The sequence below is a fragment of the Equus przewalskii genome, chromosome 13 (assembly GCF_037783145.1).
Source record: "Equus przewalskii isolate Varuska chromosome 13, EquPr2, whole genome shotgun sequence".
Classification (NCBI taxonomy): Eukaryota; Metazoa; Chordata; class Mammalia; order Perissodactyla; family Equidae; genus Equus; species Equus przewalskii.
In genome coordinates, this window is record NC_091843.1 from 36,502,076 (window position 1) to 36,528,123 (window position 26,048).

The 26,048-nt window shown below is 44.5% G+C and overlaps 1 protein-coding gene across 8 annotated transcripts in view; it reads left to right on the forward strand.

Moving 5' to 3' along the window:
• The window catches only part of SIL1 (SIL1 nucleotide exchange factor), a 254,164-nt gene that overhangs the window by 38,881 nt on the left and 189,235 nt on the right, over window positions 1–26,048 (forward strand). Inside the window, exon 1 of one of the 8 annotated variants that reach the window (XM_070570778.1) lies at window positions 12,021–12,287. The exons of 3 other annotated variants lie outside the window; for them this stretch is intronic. The gene's annotated coding sequence lies outside the window, so the exon portion shown is untranslated. Of the gene's footprint in view, window positions 1–12,020; window positions 12,471–26,048 lie in introns of those variants that run through there. 4 more of the 8 variants (XM_070570777.1, XM_070570780.1, XM_070570773.1 and 1 more) reach the window with 4 other exon arrangements.

Sequence of the window (26,048 nt, forward strand, 5' to 3'; positions counted from 1 at the left end):
AGAGAAAGACTAGAGTTAGTTGAAAGCTGGGTGATAGAAGAGTTGAGAGGGACCTACCACTTATGGCCACATAAAAGAATTTGGATGACATGTCTAAAGGTGACTTTTCAGCTGAAACAATGTGTGTTGTGACCCCTCCCTGTGACTGCACAAATTTTTTTTGCAAACTTCTGAAGCCACCATGTATGTGATGTGACTGAATTTCAGACAGACACCAGTGAGGGGGCCACAGGGTTATGAGGCTGGTAGTGTGGACAGCCCCACGTCTGAGTCACACCCAGACTATCAAAGCCTCTCTCTGATCTCTCAGCCTCTGGCCTCAAGCTGCTTCTAGCTTACCCACAGTAGCCGCCAGAGTCATCTTTCTAAGGCACAAAGCTAGATCATTTCCCTGCTTAAATCCTTTAATGGCTCCTCCATCAGTGTTTCTCAAACCTGGGGCTCATTCACCACTGGGAACACATTCTCAGGGGTCTTCAGCGCCCATTAAGAAATTTATTATTTAATTTCAGGTTTAATTAAAGAAAATGTAAGTGTAGTCTGTAATACCCGGATGACCACCTTATAACCAAGCACCTGGAGGAGATTTTAGTGTTGTTTTCCACTTGTATTTATTGATTGAGTTGGTGACAAGTGATCTTCTGAATGACAGCATTTAACTTTTAATGCTGTAATTATTTTTATCTCAGTGCTCATAGATATAGCTTCAACACATAGGACAGGGCCTGGCACATTGTAGATGTTCAATAAAGATTTGTTGAATAAATGAATGAATGAAGTGTCCCAAACTGGGTTCTGATATCCTTGGGTATTCTCTACAGTTTGAGATCTCCTCAGCATGGCATGTGAGGCTCTTCACAGTCAGGTTAGGAATAGCCAACTAGTAATTTTACCAGACAGTCTGGGCAGGATGTGGAGGCGTAGTCTTTTTTAGAAGATAAAAAAGTGAAAGTATAAAGGATTTATGTGTATTTTGACAGGGGAGACATGATATGCAAATGACTTGCAAATATAATGCAAATGGCATGCAACTCCTCATGCAAATAAGCATCCTGTCTTTGGATTCAACTGCAAGGGTATTCACTACTTTGTCTGTGATACTGGCAGTAAATCTTTCAAGGGCTTAGGATGCAAGTTGCTTTGGTGAGGATGTCTGTATGTTGGGGAGAAAGAGGTGATAGGAAGAGGTCTCTCAAGGAGGAGTCAGAGTGGTGCTGTAAGCTTGCAGCTTAGTAGGAAGCCTAATACAGTATGCACCTTAATATGAAGTTATTCTGCCGTGATGTTCCGCAGGCTGGCCTATTGGAATTGGCAGAGGGTGGGGCGAGTCTTTGGCTACCTCACATCTTCTGTCCCACACATCTCTCACCATCCAAGCTCTGGTCTACTGTCATAGAGAGTAGGGAGTCAGAGATCCTTGGCCCCAGGTCCTCACCATAAGGACCACGGAAGAGCCTGTGATAAGAGCTCCTAGAAATCATATCTGAAGGAGGTTAAGAGCATGATATGGAGTTCTGCATTTCCTAATCTCATGACAAGAAGAATTTAGCTGAATTTCTGCTAGACCTATTAGAAAAAGATGGTTTGTTACAAGAAGCATGGGGCTTTCTGAGAAATAGAGCTGCTTAATTTGAATGCCAATGATACAGTATCTGACAAAATTGGAAGCTTACTTGGAAATCTAAAGGAAAAAAACGTCAACTCTGATTTTTTTCATTATAAAAACCTGTTGTACCCTGTTCTTGATGTGAAAGGAAATTTTTGGTTACACAGACTCTTCTCCAATGATTATGAAAATATTTGGCAAATGAAATAAAAGAGCCTCTAGCAGATATTTTTAACATAGCTCGAAATCTGTTTTTTCTCTGACACTTTGGTTTGCAATCAGACCTGGGTTCAAATTCCCATTTCCCAGTTACACAAACTCAGACAACTTACTCAGCTTTGCTGAGGCTCAGTTTCCTTATCTGAGGAAAGTAGGAATAATAGTAGAATCCTCATGAGGTTGCTGTGAGGATTAAATGAGCTAATGCATGCAGTTAGCACAGTGCCTGGCTCATAGTAAGCATGCAATAAATGTAGATATTTGCAGTGTTTATCCGTAGATTTGCTGCCTAGAGTCCATTCACCCTCCATCTGATAACTGTACCCCATTTCCTTATCGTGAACCATCATTCTCACCCTCAGTTCATGTGGTTCTAGTGAAACTGATTCTACCTTCAGCACCAGGAGTAGAGCATGTGACTTCGGTTTAAACCAATCAGACCATTCCGTCTTCCAGGCCACAGTGATTGACTCAAAAGTGGGGACATACATAGAGTTACCATATGACCCAGCAATTCCACTCCTAGCTATATCCCTAAGGGAATTGAAAAAAGATGTTCAAATAAAAGCTTGTACGTGAATGTTCATAGCAGCATTGTCAAAATGGAAACAACCCAGGGGCTGGCCCCGTGGCTGAGTGGTTAATTTTATGCACTCTGCTTCGGCGGCCCAGGGTTTTGCTGGTTCAGATCCTAGGCGTGGACGTGGCACCACTTGTCAGGCAACACTGAGGCAGTGTCCCACATGCCACAACTAGAAGGACCCACAACTAAAAATATACAACTGTGTACTGGGGGGATTTGGGGAGAAAAAGCAGGAAAAAAAACAAAAGGAAGATTGGCAATAGTTGTTAACTTAGGTGCCAATTAAAAAAAAAATGAAAACAACCCAATGTCCATCATCTGAGTGGATAAAAATGGTGGTATATCCATTCAATGGGACTATTATTCAGCTATAAAAAGGAATGAAGTACCGATTGATGCTACAACATGGATGAAATTTGAAAATACTATGCTAAGTGAAAGAAGCCAGACACAAAAGGCTACATGTTGTATGATTCCATTTATATGAAATATCCAGAATAGGCAAATCTGTAGAGACAGAAAGGACATTAGTGGTCTCCAGGGATTAGAGGGAGGGGGGATGGGGGAATGACTGCTGATGGGTATGGGGTTTCTCTTTGAGGCGATGAAAATGTTTTGGGATTAGATAGTGGTGATAATTATACAACATTGTGAATATACTAAAACCCACTGAATTGCATACTTTAAAAGGATGAATTTTATACTATGTGAATTATGTCTCAATTAAAAAAAAAACTAAACTAAAAAAAAAAACAATGGGCACATGACTCAAGCAGGCCAATGAGAACCAATAAGACCCTCCAATCCTTTGGAGCCATGAGGAGAGCAAATTAGTTGCCTTCTTGCAGGACTCCAACTTGGGAGAATATAAGGTCTGAAACTGCTGACCTGTCTCGCTATGTGTAGAGCCTGAGATTGAATCATCCAACCCAGCTGAAATCAGAGCCAAGGAATGGAGAGCTATGAAGACCTGGTTACACACTGGAGCAAGAGTGACTAATCATCCCAGTTCACCTAGGGCTTTCCTGGTTTTGGTACTGAAAGTCCTGTGTCCCATTTTGGTCACCCTAGTTAGAGCTCTGAATCTACCTCTGCTTAAAACTCAGGACTTTACCTGTGGACTTCCTAATTATATGAGTCAATAAATTCCCTTGTTTTAGCAAGTGTCATGGGTTGGGTTTTCCAGAGGCAGGCACTGAGACAGAGTCCAGAGTTGATGTTTATTAGGGAACAACACCTGTAAAAGGAAGGAGGTGGAAGCAGAAGATTGGGCAGAGGAAGAAGTCAGAATGTGATGTAGGCCCTTGGACAATCCATCAGAGAGCTCTGGAACTAGTATTACCCTTCACAAGGTTGAAGCCTCCCCAAATTGAACCAAAATGGCTGAGCCATTGTTCTGCTCCCTGCTTCTTTTCACCTGCAATATATTTTTTTTTTTTTTTAAGATTGGCACCTGGGCTAACAACTGTTGCCAATCTTCTTTTTTTCCCAAAGATTGGCACCTGGGCTAACAACTGTTGCCAATCTTCCTTTTTTTTTTCTGCTGTATCTCCCCAAACCCCCTCCTCCATACACCGTTGTATATCTTGGTTGCATGCCCTTCTAGCTGTGGGATGTGGGACGCCGCCTCAGTGTGGCCTGATGTGCGGTGCCATGTCTGCGCCCAGGACCTGAACCCTGTGCCGCTGCAGCGGAGCATGTGAACTTAACCACTCGGCCACGGAGCTGGCCCCCTCACCTGCAAATTTTTAATCATCCTTCAAGTCTCAGCCTAAATGTTGCCTTTTTGGGGAGTCCTTTCCTGAAACCCTCAGTGATGTTAAATCCCAGGGAATGTGTAGCAATTTGATAAATAATTATTTTTTGCTTTATGTCTGTCTGCCTTACAGTCTTTTAGCTTCATGAAGGAAAGGACTGTTCTGGTTAGCTCTTGTCAGGTAACAAATTACCCTAAACCTTAGTAACTTAAACCAGAGGTTGGAGTGCCAGCCCAGTGGCACAGCAGTTAAGTTCACATGTTCTGCTTTGGTGGCTCCGGGTTTGCCGGTTCGGATCCTGGGTGCGGACCTACGCACTGCTTGTCAAGCCATGCTGTGGTAGGCATCCCACATATAAAGTAGAGGAAGATGGGCATGGATGTTAGCTCAGGGCTAGTCTTCCTCAGCAAAAAAGAGGAGGATTGGTGGCAGATGTTAGCTCAAGGCTAATCTTCCTCAAAAAACAAAACAAAAACCAAAACCAGAGGTTGGCAAAGTAGGGCCCATGTGCCAGATCCAGCCCACAGCTTGTTTTTGTATAACTAGAAAACTAAGATTTTTTTTTTCCGCATTTTTAAGGGCTTCCAGACCACCTCCCCAAAACAAGAACAATATGTGACAGAGATAGTACATGGCCCACAAAACCTAAAATATTTACTCTCTGGCCCTTTATAGGAAAAGTTTGCCAACCATGGATTAAAACAACAACCATTTTGTTGTATCTCATGATTTTGTGGATCAGGAATTCAGGAAGAGTTTGGCTGGATGATCCTTCTGTTCTGTGTAATATTGTCTAGTACCTCACAGTGGCACTCAGCTGGAGGCGGGTCTGGTCTGGAGGGTCCAAGAAGGCTTCGCTCACTTGTCTGGTACCTTGGCAAGATGGCTGGAAGACTAGGCTCGGCTGGGTCCCTCTCCCTTTCTATGCTGTCTCTCCCTCTGGGTGGCTGGACTTATTACAGAATGGCTTCTCGGTACTAAGAGACCAACATGGAAACTCTTGAAGACTAAGCTTATAACTGGATAGTGTCACTTGTTCTGTACTCTATTGGTCAAAGCAGTCATGGGCCAGGCTAGATAAAGGGAGGGGAAATATACCCCACCTCTCAATAATAGGAGTGCAAAGAATTTGAGGCTATCTTGAATCTGTTTGAGGACTAAGTTGGCTCCCTCACCATTATATCCCCAGCTCTTAGCCCAGCACCTAGCAGACTTGATAAATTTGTTAACTAATGGACACACTCTGGTAGGTGGAATCTGACCTATGTGTAATATGAAAATATTAGATTTGGAACTAGATCAAAGCTAAGGTCTACTTGGACTCTTAAAAGTGCTCCATTTCACATGTTCCATTTTGGGGCTACCATGAGCCCAGCACTATGCTGCATCTCTCAGAGTACTTGAACTTCAGTTTCTTTTTGGTTAATGAGGGACAATAAAACCTGCATCTCACAGGATTCCTGTGAGAATTAAATGGTATAATGAATGAGAGACAGCATTTTAAACTGTAAAGTTCTGTTTAACATTAGGTTGTTATTATTGTCATTGTTCCTCAGGGTGGGGAGCGGACAAGGCCAGAGCCCCTAGATGCCCTGGCCTGGGGAAGGACCCCTCAACCTTACTTCACTCTCCAGCTCTTACCCCTGCCAGCTCCTGAGGAACAGGTTTTAGGAGAATGAAGTAGGGCTCCTATGACTATGTGATCTAGTTCTAGCCAGGGAAGATTTATTTCCCCACAGTGGCTCTAATGATGGTTCGATGGGTCTCATAATTCCATAACGATCTTGGTACCAATGCCTTCCACTGTGGGCATCTCTGCAGAGGCTTTGGGGAAATGGGAAGCCACACTAGCTAAACAAATAAGAATAATTAGTTGCATGTGACCAGCCCCTTGTTGCCTGAGCTGGCCTATTGTTGCTTCAATGTATGGAGTAATAAAGACACTGCTGAGAAAAACCACATTCATCTTGTCATCCACACCCAGCTCAGATAATGCAGTATTCTTTTCCCCAGAAGAGCGCCTGAAACCCTCTGTCCCAGAGACACTCTCATACCTTTCATTTCCTGTGTATCTCATTTTTGACGGGAGGGAGGGTTTGTCTGCCTGAGTAATACCTCTTCTTCCAACTTTTCCACAAAAGCTTCTGTACAGCCTGGGCATGATGTATAATGTGTGTGTGGCGTGTGTAGGTCTGGAGTGGAATAATTACTTAGAATTTTAAGTAAGGATATAAAAAGAGATCCCCTGTGTGAGTTTGTAAGTACACACGCGTGTATTTGTGTGTGATTTAACTTTGCCCAGCCTCTAGCACAATGTCTGTGTAGCCAGTTGGCATGGAAAAGAATAATACTAATAGCTAAGAACTATTCAGCACTGACCATGCCAGGCACTGGGCTGAATACTTTATATTATCTTGTTTAATCTCCATAACAATTGTTGAGGTGAGTACTGATATTATCTCCATTTTACAGATGAGGAAATACCCCTCTAAGTTTGGTTAGGGTTAAGCAACTTGCTTAGCTAGTGAGGGGCAGTCAGAACTTGAACCTACATGTGTCTGATTCCAAAGACTTTTCTTAAACTGGTCCACAATCCCAAATCCAGGCTGTCTGCTGACAGTGATCTTGGATTCAATAATCTAATGTTCTGAGTCTTGCCACATGGCAAGCTTTATTCTCCACATGTGATGTCGCAAAGATTTGGTGCTTGGGAACTTTTATTAGGGACAGTGTCAGAGGAGTGGTCAGTCACTGTACCCACTAGGCCCAGGATTTCCTTGTAGCAGACACCATCCCTTTTGTAGCTTCCTGGTTAGAGAGGCAGCCCTGGCCCTTGTGGAGGGGTAGGCACTGATTAGACCAGGGAGAGGGCCCATATAGGCTGCTCTACAACAGCCTTGCAGTGGCCTGGCTCTTCCAAGTGCTGGGGGTGGAGATTGCAAAGAACAGTTCCAGTCAACTTGGCTCACCCCAAATTTGGAATGTAGAGTTATACTGTCTCAGCCAGTCAGACATCTTGGTGTGATGCAGACGACAGGAGAGAACAAGTGGTCTGTGAGAAGGAGAGATAAAAGAGTAGCCTATCTTCAGACCACCTTGTTTCCAGCTCCGGTCCCTGCCTGTCTCTCTTTACATCAACCATTTATCATGGGTCAGAGCAAACCTGAACTGCTCTATATGATAAAGGGGTGAGGCATTTGTAAGCTTGAGGAAAAATCCAGGAGAATGAGATGTGAACTGGCTGACTGGGTGCTGTGCAAGGGAAAGAAAAGATAAAAAATGAGGTTAGCTTAGGGCTAATCCTCCTCAAGCCAAAAAAAAGAGGAAGATTGGCAATGGATGTTAGCTCAGGGTGAATCTTCCTCACCAAAAAACAAAACAAAACAAAAAAATGATCCCTGGAGGCAATACAGGTGAGACGGGGAGTTTGGAGGAAAGAACTGCTCAAGTAGGCTTTCAAGTTGTCTGCTGTGGCATGTATGATATAAATGTTCTCCTCCATCACCCCTACAATACCTTCAGTAAATTCTGCATTTCACACTGATGCTTTTGCAGGTATGGGTTCTTGGTGAGGAAATGAGCAGGGCAAGGGGACAGCTGGCGTCTAGGTTATACCTCATCTGTCCCCAGTCTGGGTTTCCTTAGGGTCTCTGATTGGTTTTCAAGGCTACTCTATATGTGTATGTTTGCATGTTTCACTAGACATGTCTAGTTCTGTAACTATGTAAGTAATGTATCTGTGGCAATGTGCATATCATTGTGTGACAGTGTTCCTGTATGTGAATACAGGATGTTTTAATTTATCTATACATGTCAACATGTCTGTGTGCTGTGTCTATGAGTTTGGACCCGTAAGCTGTGTGCATGAGTGTGGGTGTTTGTGCCAGGGTGTGGGGCTTGTGGCCAACTGTATTTTCCAGAGGTGGCTACCATGATATATCCCATCCCACATGTTGTCTTTACAATATGACACTGACACTCCTCCCATTGAGAGGTGGGCTCTCTTTCCTTCTCCTTAAATGTGGACAGACCTTTGTGATTCCCTCAACCAATAGAGTATGGCAGAAATGATGCCATGTGACTAATGAGGCTAGATCATAAAAATACCATGCACTTTCATGCTTTTCTCTCTTGGGATGCTCATTCTTGGAAACTAGCTATCATGCTGTTTCTGGGACAATATGGTAGACATTAGCCACAGTATCAAAGCTACTGGGAAAGGCCACTTGTCAGTGTCCTGGCTGACAGCACCAGCTGAGATCCCAACTGACAGCCAGCATCAAATGCTAGCCATGTGAGTGAGCATCTTGCCTTAGTTGTGCCAGCCCAGTTTACAGTGCATGAAGCAGAGTTGAGTCCTCTCTGCCAAGCCCTGCACAAACTGCTAAATAAATAATTGATGTTTGGGGATGCTTTGTTATGTGGCAGTGGATAACAGGAACAGAGCTGTAGCTGTGTCTTCCCTCACCCTCACTGTGTGCATGTTTTTGTAATTCAGTGTTTTTGTGGGTGCCTGCAGGCAGTGCATTTGTGTCAGATGTCTGTGTACGTAAGTGGGTGTGTGGTTGAAGGTGTTTCTGAAGACAAAATCATGGTTCTTGGGGTTTTGCTTTGGCCTCAGTAGGAGCTGTTTGGTGAGAACCCTTTGAAATCTTGTCTGTCTTCTAGGTCTTTTCTTTTGAATGTTTTTCCTTTGAACCAGAGAGGCCTATTTAGCTGAGAACAAATGCAGCTTAAATTTACTGACTCTTTTCTGGCCAAAGCTCCCTGGAGCTGCCAAGGCCTTCTGGCAGGTGGGAGGCTGCCATCCAGAGGCCTCAATCTCTTTCACAAGGACTGAAAATGCTGATTTTTTATTTTTCCTTTTCTCCTACTCAGGCCTTTAGAAATGAATCAGAGACAGAGCAAAGCATAGTCACTAGGATCCCTGGGGTCTCCTGGGATGGAGAGACCTTGAATTCTTGACTGCCACCAAGGAAGCTGCCTCTGTCTGCTCAGGTGTGCCCAGGTCCCGGGGTTGAGATCATCTGGTCTCCACCCTGCCTTGGCTGCTTCCACCCACTCCATCTGAGTGCATCCCAGGAAAGCGGAGGACTGTGGTTCAGATGGCTAGTTCTTCTTGGTCTCCGTGGCACTGCCCCTCAGCTTCTTGCTCCTTCCATGTTGGCAGCTCCACTAAGCTTTTCTGGAAACACTGAGAGCTCTGGCTTCACAGTCCTGCCCTTCCTCTGCCTCTCAGGACCTCTAGAGCACTGTTGTCCAATAGAGCTTTCTGCGATGACGGAAATGTTCTCTAATCTGCGTCGTCTAATATGGTAGACATTAGCCACATGTGACTCTTGAGCACTTGAAATGTGGCTACTGTGACTAAGGAACTGAGTTTTAAATTTTATTTAACTTTAATTGATTTAAATATAAATGCTACATGTGGCTGTTGGCTACTGCATTGGACAGCACAGCTCTGACGAGTTCAGAGAGAAGAGTTTTTGCTTTATTGGTAAAAAGGGGATAAAATCTGCCCCATCTGCCTCACAGGGCTGTCTGGAGCAAACAAGATGATGAATGTGAAAGAGTTTTACTCACATAAGGGATCTGGAAAGACAGAGAGCAGTGTGAACTGAGTGGGCTTATTCTTACAGCTTTTTGTTAATATTTCTGTTTTAAGGCCCTTGCTGGACTGTTTTGATTTGATCTGTTTATATTTCTATGTCTCTCATCTGACCCTGAGCTCTTTGGGGTAAGAACCTGGTGGGGCTGTTTCACAGTTGTATCCCCACAGCCAATGGCTGGCATGTAGCTTGGTACTCATGTTCAAGTGAATAAAATGTCTGGCATCCAGAAGGGATTCTTGGAAGCAGAATTTAATGTGTATGGTGAAAGCTGGGGAGCAGAGAGGAAGGGGCAGAGATGGGGAGGCAGGACAATACCGTGGTGAGACGGAGAGGTATGGCTCCTGCTCCCCACACTCAACATTCTAGGCCCATCCAGAGAGAGCAGGGAGCCAATTCCTGATGCTGGGAATGCTTTCACACAACTGGGTATCAGGCTTGTGGGAGATTAATTGAGAAAGGCTGATCAGAGGAGAAATGATGTACTCAACACATTTTGCTTGTTGAGGAAGGCCAGACTGATCATATAAATCTCTGCCTAGCCAGGGCTCTGGGGGTGGGTGCTGTGGTTTCTTTTGATTGATGGTGGCCAGGTTGAAGGTGATTCCTCAGGCTCTCTACCCTTCCAAGTTTTTGCTTTTCTGGGGAGTGGAAGAGGGAACTGGGAAACTCTCCAACAGAGCTGCAAGGGAGAGATGGCTTTTTGGTTGTTGTTTACGTATTTAAAAGAAAATTTAAAACTTATTTCTGCTCAAATCCAAGAGTAACAGGGAAACAAAGAGAAGAGACTACCATGATCCCACTACCCACTCTGACCCCTGGACTTCAAACTTCCCATCTTTACAGTGGTCCTTCTTGTTTGGGGGCCAAGAAAGTAGAGGCTGTCTGCGGAGACCTGGCCCTGCACACTGGTTTTAGCAGTTTAGGAGGCTCAAGCTCACACTAGTTCCCCTGGGACCGTGGTTCTCAGTCAGTGCCTTTCAAGGGGACTAGGGGACACAGATTACCCTTCCTCACACACCTGAGCTGGTTAGATCTGTTCCAAGGCGGAAGCCAGGCTCCAGGGAGTGCTGGCAGCTCTGTGTCCAGCTGGACTCTTCTCTTGGCCCCTGCATTTATTTATTCATTCTATTACAAGATTTGAGCTTATTCTATTTTTAAGCATGTTACTCTTGTCACAATTTATTAATATCTTTTTTATAGCTTGTGTCAGGCTCGATTGTAATTTATGTGTTCATTCTGTAATTTATCACTGATGCAACAGATATTCGTTGAACATTTATTATCTGTCCTCAAAGTACTAGGCAGTGACACAAACTAGAATTATTCTCGGGCCCAGCTACTCTTGCTGGTCTCCAGGGTGTTCCATAGGAAAAGTGAGCTGTTCCCTGTCTTTTCCCACCCAGTTCCAGGGAAGTATCCTATGTAGACCTTTCTAATAAACTGGCACTACCCACTCAACTACTGCCCATAGGCTTGTTCTACCTCCCCAGGCTACTAACCAAAGGTTGCTCCTGGCTGCAAGGTCAATTTCCCACCTGCTTGAAGTAAACATAATCAAAAAGTAGATTAACTGCTAGAAGCTCACATAGTACATTGAACAGGGAAAGGAACTGGAGAGAGAGGTCGATTGTTTGTTCTTGGGGAATACTTGCTGTTTGGGGGAGATCATGCTTGTATGGATTATCCTTTTCTCCACTCTTGAATGACCAGGAATCACTGTGTCTGGACTATGACACCTGAGGGAGCACCCCATTTTACTGGTCAGGTTCAGCACCTCTAGGCAAGAGGAAGGTTTAACAGAGTGGTATGGTGGAAAGAGAACAGAACTTTCAGAGGCACCCAAATCTGGCTTAAATTCCCAGTTCTACCACTCCCTGACTGTATGACCTTGTATAAATCCTTTAACCTCTCTGAGCCTTAGCTTCCCCATGTATAAAAAGGGGATGACAGTTCTGATCTTAGGAAGTTATCAGAAGTAAATATGTATATGTACAGCACCTGGCATACATAAAATAATAGGTAATTTAGTTGTAGAGCGGAATTAGAGCTGCCGATGACTTTCATTTCTAAAATAACTGGTCGTTGTCAAAAACTCATACAATACACAAGTATATAAAGTAGATGACTTGCAGGTGGCCTGTTCTGCATGAATTTTCAAAGGACTATTTATTGCTTGAGACTCTCGGCTTTATTCCAATCTGAGTCACAAACGCTTGATTTATTTTTACTCGAACCCACCCCTTCTGGTTTCTGTCTGAGGATCTTTCCGCTAGAAAGAAACTAGGCTGTTGGGAAATCAGTGAAGAAACTTCGAAGTTCCATTTCGGTCCAGCTGAGAAGCAAACCCAGGCCCTTCTAAGCGTGTCTCTCTCTCCGGCGGAGGGATACAGGGAGACAAAACGTTCCAGCGAGGAAAATGCTCCAGGAGGTCTGCGCAGAGAGACGCTAGGGGGCGGGACTTAACAGAAGACAGGGCGAGGCGGGGCTCACCACTCCGAGTACCGGAAAAGGTAGTGAGGCTAGCCGTTCTGAAAGGTGGCAATTGGGCGAGGGGGCGAGCGACGTAATAGCCGCGCGCTCACCGGTTCAGACGGTCGCCGCCGCGTCTGCGCACCGGGAGCTGGTGGCTGCTGCGGCCGCCTAGAATTGTGGGGGTTGTGTCTGCCCCTCGGCTGCCGGGCGGGAAGCCGAAGGTAGGGGCAAGTGAGGGCCGCCCGGCCGAGGAGCTGGGCTGGGGGCTCAGGGCGCTGCCCCGGCCTCCTCCCGCCAGCGGCCCCGGCGCCTTCCCACCACTGTTCCGGGGTCCCCACACATCTCCCCTAGTGTCCCCAAACCGGGACGTCCAAGTGGGCTCCGGGCTCCTCACTAGTTCTGCAGACCTGGCCTCTCAGTCCAAGGACCGCCTTCCCTAACTTTCGTCCTCAAAACGTCTCTGGGAACCCTTCTTAAAAGCCGGGAGATGAGGCAGTGGGGTTTGAGACTGGCTTTTGGCTCTGTATCTGTTGTAGTTTCTTTCCTTGTTCCCTTTTCCCGGCCTCAGTTTCTGTATCTGTCCAATGGCTTCAGTCCTGACATTCTGGTTCTTGGCCCAGACCTGTGTCTCTTCACCATATGGAATTGCGCCCTACCCCCATATCTCATATCTCCGTATCTATCTTGTGTTTTCCTTTGTCCTGGTAGTTGGAAGACTTCCCTTTGAAGTAGGGGTTACAGACTTGGGGGTGTCTCAAATCAACTAGGAGGTTGTGTATATCCCTGGGCTCTCCCCACAGGGATACCGGATAAAGTGGAGAGTGGGTGCCTGCAATCCTCCCCAGGTGGTTCTGATTTGGGTGGTCCTGAAATCCTCGCTTTGAGATTCTCTGCTTCAGAATGCTGTTGACATATGATCCCCGGAATGGGGCTCCTGGTGGGGAAGACCAGGAGTCAGGAAATGCCCAACACCTGAAAGGCCAGTGGGAGCTTCCTTTGCACTATAAGAGGTAGAGGACCAGCCGTTTGATGCCTTAAAAAAATATATATATATTAATGACCCATATGTAAGATCAGTTTTCTAAAAAATGTTTTAAAATGCCTGGCTTTGATTCAGGCCTGGCTGGTGTTCCTGCTTCAATAAAACAAAACCAAACTGCAAACTGCTTTGGGGGATTGAGGGAGTTAGATTAACCCAGACTAGGTAGGCTGGAGAACGAATCCTCCATGTTTTCTAAGAGAAGAAACTGATGTGTTTATAAACACTAACAGTGTTTGTTTTGACACCGTGAAAGGTGTTTTGTATCTGTGTGTCTTTTTAGCTCTCATCTCACCCAAGTTGTTTTCTTATAAAAGTATAGCTGGATTTGGGGATTGGATACAATTTTGTCGGAAGCCAGGGCATGAGAGTATTAGGATTGATGTTTATATAACATAGATCAGGACTTTGTCTGTGGTTTCAGTTGAGACGATGGCCCTTAGGTTTTTAAGAAGGCATTGCCACACGAGATTTATTTTAACCTTTCTTTTTGGTGTTTAGTGAATTTAACCTGCTAATTAATATTTGTGCTGTTCTGATGAAATTGGCCACAGAAAAGACTTACTTGCCTCCATTTTACAGATGGTGGGAATGAGGAATATGTTAGCAGGGATGTGCTGGACCAGGAATGAAAAGTTGCCTTGTACTCTGATTCCTTTCTTTCCCTTCCCTGCTGTCTTTGAAGGCCAGCTATTTACTTGTTGGTGTGCTTCCTTGACAGGAAAAAAGGCTAATGAAATGAAACTGAAGAGTAACAAAATGGGTTTTAAAATAAACATGCTAGAATTTAATCCTTCAATGAGTGTTGCTCTCCTTTAGAGTGGTATTTGTAGGTGTGGGTGGTGGGGGTTGAGGGTGGCATCATTTAAGTGATACGGCCATTGTCCAAACCAATCTTGAAAATCCACTTCTGAAATTGTCTTCAGTGATGTTTTTGAACCATGTGAGAGATCAGTCTCATTAACGCATGATACCATACTGCGTTTTTTTAAATTTATTTTTTTTACCTCAAATGGCATGGTTAAGTATCCTTATCAGCTGACTTGTCTTCAGATGAGTTAATGGTTCTTTTGAAGTGGACTAATGGATTTTTGGAGTGTGGTGAATGTGAGTTTGGATTCTGAGTCTATCACTTATTAGCCACATGACCTTAGACAAGTTATTTCACCTCTTAGGCTTGGTTTTCCACTGCATAAAAATGGGAATAGTATTTATTTTGAAGAGTGGTTAAATGAGGTAATACATATTAAAGCTCAGGACATAGGAATGCAGTAACTGTTTTACCCTCAAAGAATGAAGATTTGTTCTTAATGAGAATATTAAAAAAAAAATGACAGTTTCTAAAGGCAAGTTGTACCTTTTTCCAAATAGGTGGATGCCTTCTAATTCTCTTTTCGTTATGTTTGTGGATTCATGCTCTGACTTTCTCATTCTGCCTCCTGTCTTTTTCTTCATTCATTTTCTGTCCTTTCCTAAGCGAAGCTGTGCTGCAGATGCTCTCTGCCTCTTGGAGTAAGCCTCTTTTCAGGAGAGCTAATCTGAACATTCTTACAGTGCCAGCTCATTGGTCGTGTATTCGTGGGGATTTTTCTCTGGGGCCTCAGCTGGTGCTTAGATCATGCTTGGTAGCACAGGCATCTCTGACTCCTGGATTTGGTGTCAATTTGGAGACCTGTCCTTGTGGAGCTAATCTTTTCTCTTTCTGAGCAAGGATGAATACCTTATCCTTTTCTGAGTCAGCTGAAAGCTGCAAACCTTAGTCTTCCACAACATAGAGCTTCTTATTTTCATTATATGTTGTCTACAAGAGAGAATATCCTGCCCTTTTCTTTTCTCCATTTACTTCCACCAAGGGTTTCACTGCTGAGTAGGGGAGGAGGGATAGACTGTTGCCATTCAGGTGGGGCTTTGGGTAACCCTTGATTCCTAGCTTCAGTAACTGAGTTTGTCTTTGGGACAAAATGCTTGTAAAAGATTCAAGCTGCTCAAGACACATGTGAAGAACCTCTTGGAATTTCCCTGACTTGTGAAGAGTTTACACCTGGCATCCTCACTTTTGCAATATTCTGTCTTGGAGACTGAGAATTCAGAAGCAACAGAACTATGTTCAGCACAGATTTGTAGTTCTTGTTCCTTCAGGTTTCACCAGGGATCTCACAGACAAGGGTATGGTTGTGTTGGCTGGCCGTGTCTGCCCTCATTCTCCCAATAGTACCCTTGGCTTCAGTGTTTGAGCCATTGAGAAGTGTCTTAGTAAGTTATGGGCTGTTATAACAGACTGCTGTAGCCTGGGTAGCTTAAGTAACAAACATTTAGTTTTCACAGTTCTGAGGCTGGAAATGTGAGATGAGAGTGCCAGTATGCTCAGGTTCTTATGCAAACTGGGTCAGCCCTTTAGACATCTAATCAAGTATTTCTCAACATTTTGTTCATTATCACCTTTTGAGACTTTTTTTTCCTAATTGTCCCCTCCCCCAATGGAATTTTAATACCACAGATATACTATGTATCTGTTTATGTACTGTAGCCCTTTGGAGGGCCACAAATTGTTGTAATATCTAAGATTTCTCTTCCCCAAGAATCAATTTTCACCTTCTTGTGAGCAATATTGCCCTCATTGAGAATTCATGGTCTTATCCTATATTCTCTTTCTAATATAGTTAACAAGGCTTGTTTTCTATCCAGAAGACCCAGCTCTTACCACAAGCTTTTTCAATGCCTCAAACACCAAACTGGTAAAAGCAGGAGAACGTTATCTCATCCAATCCTCGCATCAATCTTGTAAGATAGTTGGTATTACCCTGTTTTACAGACGAAGAAACTGAGGCTCAGTGAGGGTAAGTGATTTGACCTAGGTCAAAAAGTTTGGTGCAGCCAGGCTTTAAACCCAGTTCTGACTCCAAAGCTATTTCTATTGAACTGTGCTGTTCCCCCTGCCCACCTGCACATGAGTCGACAGTCATCAGCAGGACATTTGACCATTCATCTTATTTTCTCCAGGTCGTAATAGGTGCCAGACCCAGTGGAAGATGTTGGGGTCATTAAAGTGAAAAAGAGTTCCTGCTGTGGAAGAGCTTACCGAATTTTTCCAGGATTGAGATGCCTTAGGGCTAGTGCCCTTGTTACCCTTTCCTGTTTGGGCCTCTTGTGAGATGTCTGACTGTAGCTAAGGGCTATCATGGAAAGAGTTGAGTTAGTTGGCCTTTAGGAGGTTCAAAGCTGTGAATTTGTCCTTACTAGTTCCATTTTCCAACCAGCTGAGCTGTTTCTAATTGCTGAGCATGTTGTGTACATGATATAACCAAAAAGGTGTAGCAGGGGGGCTGGCCTGGTGGTGCAGCGGTTAAGTGCACACGTTCCTCTTCGGCTGCCCAGGGTTCACTGGTTCGGATCCCAGGTGCGGACACGGCACCGCTTGGCGTGCCAGTGTGGTAGGCGTCCCACATATAAAGTAGAGGAAGATGGGCACAGGTGTTAGCTCAGGGCCAGTCTTCCTCAGCAAAAAGTGGAGTATTGGCAGCAGATGTTAGCTCAGGGCTAATCTTCCTCAAAAAAAAAAAAAAAAAAATGGTGTTGCAGGCCCAATAAGCTCCTTGGCCATTAGATATTTATGAGCATGAGAATTAGTAAGAATCACATTTCTGCTTTGCTTATTGATATTCTTGATAATTCAGAGGAGAAGTTGTTTATCCCTTTCTGAAGTTATTCCATATTGTCTGCCTCAAAACCTAATACTTTTAAGAAAGTTGGAGAAGAAATGGAAAGTGGGTGGAGGTGGAGGTGGGAGGGGTAATTTTTATCTGGACTTCTCCAAAGAAGCTAGAATTGAGTTTCTTCTTTTTTTTTTTTTGATGAGGAAGATGGGCCCTGAGCTACCATCTGTTGCCAATCTTCCTCTTTTTTTTTCTCCCCAAAGCCCCAGTGCATAGTTATATATCCTAGTTGTAAGTCCTTCTAGTTCTTCTATGTGGGATGCTGCCACAGCATAGCTTGATGAGTGGTCTATAGGTCTGCACCCAGGATCCGAACCAGTGAACCCTGGGCCGCCAAAGTGGAGCACGCCAACTTAACCACTACGCCACCGGGCTGGCCCCCTGAGTTTGTTCTTTATACTTTTTATTTTCTTCCAGATCTTGGACTTTTGAGGTGTTCCATTTACCATCTCATTCTCTGGTGCCTCCTTGGTCTTCCTTTTTCGTAGCTGAGCCTGCTGTGTTGGCCCAGGTGTTCTTGGACTAGAACTTGGAGATTTTGGGTGGTGTCTGATATTTAGCCCATTGTCACATGTCATATCCACAGAGAAATGAGAAGGGGTATGTTTCTGAGGTCTGCTTGCTGGCTATGTCTTGACTGAGGATCTTCTTGATTATGCCTCTTGATTACCACTTATCATCATGGGCAGAGGGGCATCACAGTAGTCAGCGAACTGATCCATTTCTAGCCACTTCCCTTTCTGCGAATAGTCTGTCCCCTCTGTCTTGTGAGGGGGAGGAGTTTTAGAAACTGGAAGAAGAATCAGAGATGCATCACAAAGGTCTGGTGAAGGCTGATGCCAGTGGACTTTTAAATGGACATTTCTTTATGTCTGAGAATAGTTTCATGCTTGTGCTTCTTATTTCTGTGAGACTCCCAAGGGAGGAGTCTGACCAAACTCTAGAAAACCAGCAGGCTTCAGTTCAGTGCAAGTAACATAAAGTAGGACAGTCGATACAGAGAACATTGATCAGTCACGCTTTGAATCCAGTTGGTAGTAGACATTGGACACTTAAGGGACCAGTTCCTAAACAAGGTATTTAAAGTCGATTTTGTGACCCTCAGCATCTCATACTCATGGAGAGTTGGGTTTGATTGTATTCATGAAGCAAATTCTCCCTCCTTGGACCCTGTTGCTGAAGTCTGAAATCATGGTGTTTCTGGGCTGGAAGAGGTTGTCCTACAAGTCTATATCAATTTCATTGCAAACATCAGGGCTGGGTCTGGTTCAGATCCAGGAGATGGCTGTTCATGGTTTCTTGGATGCATAAAGAGTCAGGAGATACCCTTCTAGGTGTGTTGCCACCCAGTGCTTCAGTTTTGCATTCGATGGGTTCTTACTTTACTGATGACAAAACTGAGCCCCAGAAAGGTGAAATGGGTCACATACCTTTTTTAGGACCACCATTGTATTTAGTGGCAGAGCTGAGACTCAAGCCAGAGCGTTCACAGAAGGTGGCCATAGAAGTTGTTAGAGTTATTTAAGGCCTTGTAAAGATGCAAGATGCAGTTGCAGTCAAAAATCTCCAGTGAGGGAGAAGGCCCCACCTCCACTGACTGGGTTGTTCATTATCTTGTTACTCTCACTGGTGAGGTTTTTGGCTGTCATGCTGATTTTTCTCCTGTTCGTGTTTGTGTGTTTCCTTTTGCTCTTACCCCGGAGGAAATAGATTTGAAGTTTTCCCCTGCTTTAAAAACACAGAAATAGTGCTCAGGCCAGACTTCTGTGAGTGTGTTCTGTAAAGAATGGGGCCATTGCACTAGTGGACCTTATCTGTTGACCCAAGCAAACCTTTGATACATCTCTAAAAGAGAAAGACAGTGAGGGAATGAATGGTATGTCAGAGTGGTTTAAAAACACTATGGAGTCAGCTTACTTGGTTTCGTATTCTGTTATTTACTTACTAGCTGTCAGATGGTGAACAAATTACTTATTTTCCCTAAGCCTTACTTTCATGATCTGTAGAATGGGAATAATAATAGCTACTTTTGTAGCTGTCTTGAGAATTAATTGAGAGAATGTATATGGAAAGTGCTTCCTCTGGCACAATGTAAGTGCCTCGTATTATCATCAATAATGACAACAGCAGTAGTTTCCAGTTCCTGACCCAAGGCTGGGTTAGAGGATAAGTTATGCTGACCAAGGAAGTGTCATCTTATGCATCTCATCATTGTCTGTCTTGGTTGGTTGGTTTATTATTCATATCAATAGTCATAGTTACCTTGTGCTGAATAACTAAAAGTTGTGAATAGCAAGGAACTTCACAGTTTCTCTGCTGTCTTCTCCATTACTTGGCTTAGTTCTCACTTTTCTGAGTCCCAGCCAGTGGGCCCTGTTTCCTGGGCAGTGTCTGACATGAGGACACTCACGGAGCAGGGCTGGCTGGTCAAGAGCCTGCCTGGGACCTTTTGACAGTGTGTTCTCCTTGTCTCTTGCCTTCTGCTCTTTAGCCAGACATGAAGCAATTAGCTCATTAAGGGAACTTTGACTTCTGTCACAACTTTCTTCTGATTTGTATGTCCATTTCTGGTCCTTGTGCAAGGCCAGGGAGGCACAGTATAATACACTGACCCTGATTTTGTGCTCAGGTTGACTCTCTTTCCCTTTGAGATTTACAGTTGGTTCAGTGTATCAGTGGGGGTAGGAGTGGAGAAAAAGCCCCTGAAGCTACTACCCCCCCCCATTATATTGATCTCAAGCTGAGTTTTAAAATCCTGAGCCCCGGGGCTGGCCCCGTGGCCGAGTGGTTAAGTTCATGCGCTCCGCAGCAGGCGGCTCAGTGTTTTGTTGGTTTGAATCCTGGGCGCGGACATGGCACTGCTCATCAAACCACGCTGAGGCAGCGTCCCACATGCCACAACTAGAAGGACCCACAACGAAGAATATACAACTATGTACCGGGAGGCTTTGGGGAGAAAAAGGAAAAAGTAAAATAAAATCTTTAAAAAAAACCCAAAAAAACGAAAAACCAAAACCTGAGCACCATATTGATAGCTTGTGACTTATTCCAAATGAAACAAATAGGGTAAAACCTCATTATTTTGGGGAAAGACCAGTCTGAACTGGTAAAAAAAAAAAGTTAAAGAGTATTTTCAAAGAAATGCCATTGTCTTAAATTTTTTGGCGAGCCTCTGCAGTATCTTTTTCACCTAGTCTTACTGCTTCCCCTGTTTCCTGTAACTGCTCCTGAGTTATTACAGGAGCCTCCTCCTATCTTCTGCCTTAGCTTCCTCCAGGACGTTGTGTACCATTGCCCCTTGGGGTCTTCCTAAATACAGTGCTGATGGGGGGACACTCAAGTTTAGAAGCCTTCACCACTGAAGGCACCCACTGGCTGCTGAATAAACTTCAAAGTATCAGTCGTCCTGTTGTTCCATGCCTATCATGGTGTATCCCTGTCCTACCACTTTAATTATATTCTCTACCTTTACTCACGTGTACCCTTTGCTTCTGATAAACTGGTCCACATGTGGTCCTCTAAGCATGCCTCATGTTTGTCTCTGCCAATTCTTTTGCCCAGAGTACCCTCTCCTTAGTTTCCTACTTTATGCTGCAGAGCTGCCTTCTTCAGCAAGCCTTGCCTGATGCCTTCTCATCTATATCCCCATAGCAACACTTTGATTATGATTCAGCGTACTTTATCCTGGTTAGTTGTTTTGTCTCTTATTATATGAGCTTCTCAAGGCGACGGGCTGTGCTTTATTTTGTGTCTCCAGCATAATGCTGAGTGTAACATGGACGTCATAAATGCTTGTTGAATGAATGAGTACGTGAAAGCCTGAGAAATGATAACAGTCGTGTTCAAAATCCCAGTTCCTCCCTGAAGCATTCCTTGATTCCTAGTCACAGGGAATCTGGCATGTTCAAATCCTGGAACCCTCTGTGTCTGAAGCAGTCTGATTCTTCAGAGTGTCTTATCTTCCCAACTGTATTATAAATTCCTGGAGGGCAGAAACTGTATCCCTCTTTCCTCTTTGTGTAGCCAGCCCCCAGCACAGTTCTTGGCACATAGAGGGTGTTTAATAAATGCTTGTGAATGCGGGAGTCCTGTTGTTTGGGCAACTGATGTGCCTACTAGTTCATCAGCCTCCTCTGTTACTCACTGGCCAGGGGTCTCTGACACAAAGATTTTTTTTTTTTTAAAGATTTAATTTTTCCTTTTTCTCTCCAAAGCTCCCTGGTACATAGTTGTATATATATACTTTTTGGTTGTGGGTCCTACTAGTTGTGGCGTGTGGGATGCTGCCTCAGCGTGGCTTGACGAGCGGTGCCACGTCCACGCCCAGGATTCAAACCGGCAAAACCCTGGGCCGTGGAAGCGGAGCGCACGAACTTAACCACTTGGCCGCAGGGCCGGCCCTCAAAGATGTTTTTAGGGCTGGGTAGGGAACAGTCAGTGTGAGGCAACAGGGAATGGTGGGGCTGTGTCAAACTGGAGTGCTCATGTGCTCCATGGGGGACAGCTGCTACTCAGCCTATTGTTGTCATGGGTGAGTGTGGCTCTAGCGGCCTCCTCGTCTCATATTACAAGAGAAGCCAGAAATCCAGACTTTTATGTGAAATCCCCAGGAACTACTAAAGTGCACCTATGGGGCCAGATTTAACTTATAGGCTACCCATTTGTGACTTTTGGGTAGAGGCTGGAATTTCATACGTTTAAGTTACTTGTGGAAGAAGAAAGGGAGGGGTGGGCATAACCTGAAAGCTTTTGAGAGAGGTTTGGTGAAAGTCTATCTTTGGTTGAGAGTATCCTGATAATTTTCTATGGGTGTTGTCTTAGTCTCTTGGGCCGAGTCCTGCAGAGACCATCTGTGGTCTGAGTTTCATCCATCCTTGTAATTCTGTCCCTGGAAAGATGGTGACCTAGGGACTTCAGTGGTTTTTGCCCTTTTTGCCCAGCCTTCACTGAGGCAGGTTTGACAGTTGTTCTTCCTTCTGTCTACTTCTAGGGGCCTGGTGGTCAGGCTGGTACAGTGTGAGGTCCCAGAGACCATTCCTGTTAATGGCTTCTCTGAGACAGAGTTCTGGGTAAACAAGCACAACTGAAAGGGAAATAGATTGTACAAAATCATTGCCTAAATGTGGTCAGCCAAGGGGCAAAGCAGTGTAATAGCCAGAAGGAAATCTGCACCTCCGTGGAAGCTTTCACAGGGCAATATCTTATCCTCTGCCTGTCCCATTCTTTTCATAGTCCCTAAGTGCCCCTGGCACTGCTTACTTGATTGGCATTACCTTCTACATCGGAGGCAGAAACTAGCTGATTGAAATACCTCTGAAAGAATACATGAGAAACTGAAAAGAGTGGTTGTCTCTGATGAGGTGCCCTAGGTAGCTGGAGAATGGGGAGGTGGGAGACTTACTTTTCACTGTATACTTTTGTGTGCTTTTTCAAATTTGAACCATGTGCATGTATTGTTATTATTTTTTTAATGTAGCTGAGCAGACCCAAGTGTGGTCTCCTCTTCAAATTTCACTCTCTTGTCACTTTTTTCCTGAAGTGTGGGTTTCTCTGCCAACACCTGGACACAGTCACTGTAGACTGCCTCTTGGAGGTGACAGCCTTGCCTCTCTGCTCCCGAGAAGTGTCTTAGGGTTTCTCACCCAGGGGTCTATGGAATAACAATCAGGCCTAAAGTATGTTCAATATTTTACTGTTTTTAAAGGGCTTTCAAATATATTATTTTATCTGATCCTTACATCATCCCCATTTTATAGAGGTGAGAAATTGAGGTTCAGAGAATCTAAATGACTTACTCAGGGTGATATCAGCTGGTTAGGGTAGAGCCGTGACTAATCCAGATAGCTTTGTTTCACATTCATGCCCTTTGCTCTTATTTCTTGTGGCAGTGAGGTCATCTTCTCTTTTTGGAATTTTCTTATGGGTTTTCAAAGCTATTTCAGTTGTGGCAGGAGTGGAGCTGTGGTGTTCTCTCTTTTCTCTTTTGGTTCTATCCTTCCCCTCTTTAAGACTCTCAGTTATGTAGGTCTGTCTTCACTGGAAAAAAGGGGTCTGTAGTAGCTTTCTCCATTTTCTACATAAGGTAAACTAAGGTTCCATTGGGGTGATACCTTTTAGGGAAGTTTGAATTGACACTCTGCTTTCCTATTCTTTGTTGAGTATTATTGCTGCTATTAGGCAGAGGGCTTTGTTTCCAGGTTATAAATCTTTTTAGCAAAGAAGTAAGTGTGGAATAGAATTGGAAGGACTTGTGTAGTCCTTGGATATAATTAATGCTCCACATCCCAGAGAGAGTAAACATTGTAAAGTGTGCAAGATGGGCTTGGATTAATATCCTGACAACATATGGCTTGGCATGTAGGGCACTCCTGGGAGACCTGTCTCACCACACACAGCCTGCCTTTGCCGGGTGGCCCCTTCCCACAGGTCTTCCCAGCAGCTGTTGTGCACCTGGGTGAATCATCAGCTTCCCTACGAGTTGAAAAAGAACAATTTTAACTGATGAAAGCCCTCATACAGGAGGCAAAATAGACAGACAACCCTGAGAGACAGTATGTTTTAGTACTACTTAGCTTCCCCTGAGTTTGGCCAGGGTATTCACTTCCATTAGAAACACTGGCTGAGCCTCACCACTGGTCTCTTAAGAATACAGCATTGAAAATCATCTTGCCCTTTCTACTCGGCTGCCCCTGACATCATGGGTGTGGAAGGTCTCTGAAAGCTCCAGAGAGGCAGGGAGCACCAAGGCTCGGTTGCTTCTAAGGACCAAGCGGAAGTCTTTGACTCTGTACCTCTTCTGTTCCTTCTTAAATTAGGATTAGGTTGCCTTCGAAGAGAATTCTCTGCATTACTGACACACTCAGAGTGGGAGAGGCTCCTGGTACCTCCTTTGCAATCTCTGAAGAGAACTTGTTGGGGGCATGTAGAGATCATGCTTGGGTTGTCTTTTCCTCACCTAGCCCTGACTTGTGCTATGCCAAAGAGAGTTGTCCCAGAGATACGTACCAGCTGATGGCTTAGTCAGGGCCTCTCTGGTTGGTAGTTTTATAGGTCCAGAAGCTCAGCTAATTCACTCAGGTTTAAGTTCCAGTAGGCTGTCTCAAGCACATGAAATTCATGAGACCATCAAGCCACAGTTCCAGTTAACTAATTAACTCTAAGAAACATGACTGCCAAGTTGATTTGTGTGGACGGGTAGGAGTGTCTCCTCTATAGGAAAGGTTAGCTGGGAAGCCAGCTCAGCCCTACAGGGAATCCAGGTGAACTATGGAGGAAAGGTCTTGGCTATAGGATCAGATATACCCAGATTAAACCATGAACTAGCTGTGAGACTTCAGGTGAGTTATTTAACCTCTCTGCTCCTACTTCTTCATCTGTAAAACTTCCTGGGGTTTTCAGATATGTACGTAGTAAGCACTCAGTAAATGTTTCATCCTGTTTATTCCCCTCTCTTCTTCCCTCTCCTCTTCTCTCCTCCCAGCATTGTCCTTCTAGGGCTATATCTGTGGTCTGACCACAACAGGCTTGTTAGTCTGTTAGGGCACCAGGAATGTATTGGAGAGAGGCTCATTTTCATTCTTTAGGTTCCCTTTTATCTATCTTTTGCAGACCACAGCCCTTCTTTTACCACAGGTTATAGTAGGAACAACTAGATTCTACCTCTCCTCAATCCATTCCAACTTGAGGAATCTTTCTGGTTACCATTCAATCTACAGTTCTTTGCTGAGCACTCACTATGTGTCAGGTCCTGCTTGGCCATGAGAACATAGTGGTCAGTGAGACAGATATGGTCCCCGTCCTCAGTAACACCTCTCCGAACCCCCTCTGTGGCTGACTGGTCTTATTCATTCTTTGTTGCTTCATACTAATTTCCTTCTGAGAGGGCAATCGTCTCTCTAGACCTATGGGAAGTGCCCCTTTTTGCTGCCTGGGCCTTGTCAGTTGGCTTGCCTGCTCCCAAGTGATGAAAGCATCGTGCTGAGGCTGAAGGAAAAGCCCTGCGGACTACTACTACCTTGGCCACACATGTCTCAAAAGCCTGTGCTTGGTACTCTTGAATGTTCCTTTTCTCCTTGCACACAGATTTTAGTGTTCACTGCTAATTTAAATTCAAATAACCTTCCACCCCCTCTCCACCTTAAAAAAAAAAAAAAAGAAAAAAAGCCCTGTGTATTAAAGGTAGAGAACAAAGGCCAGCCCCGGACTCTTGCTGGCGTTTGTTTTATCATGTGTGTTTTTTATGTAGCTTTGCTATGGGTTGCTTTTACTTTAATAAGGCTAATGTGTAATTTAGGCATTTTGATATTCTGCAGTCATAGAATCTCATATCTTTACGTTAAATAGTGTGACAGGTAGATTCAGGAGCTTTGGCCAACAGTGAGACTTGCTTCTCCACTTTGGACTCCAGACTGCATCTTGACCCCTAGTGGGCCCTGCATAAAGAAGGCCCAGCAGCCAGGCTGATGAATTTTTCAGCTACAAAGTAGGGGCCTGAAGATTGCCCTCTGCTCCCTCCTTTTCTCCCTGTTGCCAATTTTACCAGCAGTTGTCAAGAAGTGTGTGTGAGGCATAGGTAGAATGGCTCGCTGGGAGCCATTTATTTGAGAACTCCCAGAGAAGTGCATTTTCCTCTCCTCCTTCTCTTGCTGTGATGTGCAGCATTGTGATTTGGTACTGCTTGTCCTTCTGCAATACTGAGGTCTGTGTATGACTCCTCCAGCCCTCGTGGGATTTTCAACAATAAATTGCTTGCTGGTTGGTGTATCCCACAAATTCCATCACCTTCCCAGGAGCGAGGGAGTGTGTCAACAATTAGGAACGTAGTGGAGCCTCTGTTTCTGGCACTGTGACCACTGAAACTATGGTGGTTGAGCCCAGATGAGCCATGTTTCCTATTGCTGTTGGGGCTGGGCATTTGCTATGGTTGGATTTAGCTTTAAGAGTCACACTAGAGGCTTGGCTGGAAAGGAGAAAGTACTGCGTAATTATTGCTTATGTACCAGTTAAACTTATCAGCCAACAGATGTCAAGTGCAGGAAAAAAGTGCA